Source organism: Egretta garzetta, unplaced genomic scaffold (assembly GCF_000687185.1).
Source record: "Egretta garzetta isolate BGI_Z169 unplaced genomic scaffold, ASM68718v1 scaffold149, whole genome shotgun sequence".
NCBI classification, from domain to species: domain Eukaryota; kingdom Metazoa; phylum Chordata; class Aves; order Pelecaniformes; family Ardeidae; genus Egretta; species Egretta garzetta.
Window position 1 is genome coordinate 109728 of NW_009269998.1, and position 1133 is coordinate 110860.

The 1133-nt window shown below is 44.5% G+C and overlaps 1 non-coding gene across 1 annotated transcript; it reads left to right on the top strand.

Moving 5' to 3' along the window:
- The first annotated feature begins 966 nt into the window (after positions 1-966).
- TRNAR-UCU lies at positions 967-1051 on the top strand. The gene is given in 2 exon segments: positions 967-1003; positions 1016-1051. It is a non-coding gene; the product is annotated as a tRNA-Arg (tRNA).
- Positions 1052-1133: the final 82 nt, after the last annotated feature.

A 1133-nucleotide genomic window follows, 5' to 3' on the forward strand; every position in this document is an offset into this window, starting at 1 on the left:
ATCCACTGGGGGGTTTACTGTGATTTTAGAACAGATACAGTTCAGACACTGCTCCCTTTAATAGATTTAGTAATAGGCATTCACAGTATTTGGAACAGTGATCCAAGTATACCATAATGTTTTCACGCACATTGAAAATATTGTCACACAACAGAATATTATTTCCCTAATTTGTTTTCTTTTTTTGTTCTTTCCGGTCACATATTTTTTAAGGTCTCCAAAATATTCTCAGTCACTAATTTCCAGGTGTGATTGCCACATCCCATTCCTCTACCTGTTGACTCACAGTAAATTGTTGCAGTGTCTAACAAAGATTGCATGGACACTTTTTTACTGCTCATCTGTGTCTTCTCTTTTAGATACCCACACAGCATTTTTTTTTTGTCTCACGTAGCACCGAAAAACCAGCAAAACACTGCAGTCCATGGGATGCCCAGTAAACATGACCATAGTTTTCGAGGTTCCTTTGATTCAGATGCTATTGTTTAAAAAAAAACCAAACCCCCTGTGTTTAGACTGTCCTTAAAGACCTACAAGTTAAAATAACTTGGTTCTAAATCACTTTGGAACTGACCTGGTGTAGTTTCCATATCCTCGATGCTATGACTGAAAGGTTGGGGTTTTTTTTCTTTGTCTGAAATGTTCATGTTTACGTCAGAAGTGGAGCGCGGTTAAAAGCACATTATAAATAATTGCAATGTGAGAAACGTTCATCTTTGTTACAGCAAAATCATTCGATCCAATTCATCAACGTACCACCTTCTTCCGTGTAAAAAGGCCCAGGCCTATAATGACTTCCTTACGCAAATTTATGGAGGTTTGGAGGAACAGTTCCCCAACAGGAGGCAACCGTGGGAGGCGGCTGTATCCCCCCAAACGCGGGGGTTAACCCCCAGAACGCCCGAGGCCCCCCGGGGGGGCGTCGCGCGCAGGCTCTATGGGCGGTGCGCAAAGAATCCAACAGGTGGCTCCGTGGCGCAATGGATAGCGCATTGGACTTCTAGAGGGTGAAGGGATTCAAAGGTTCCGGGTTCGAGTCCCGGCGGAGTCGCGTCTTCACTTTTCCTCCCCCCTTCAGTTTTTTTTTCACCGCCCACCCCTTTCGGATTAAACCTTCCCCCCCTCTCCCCCCC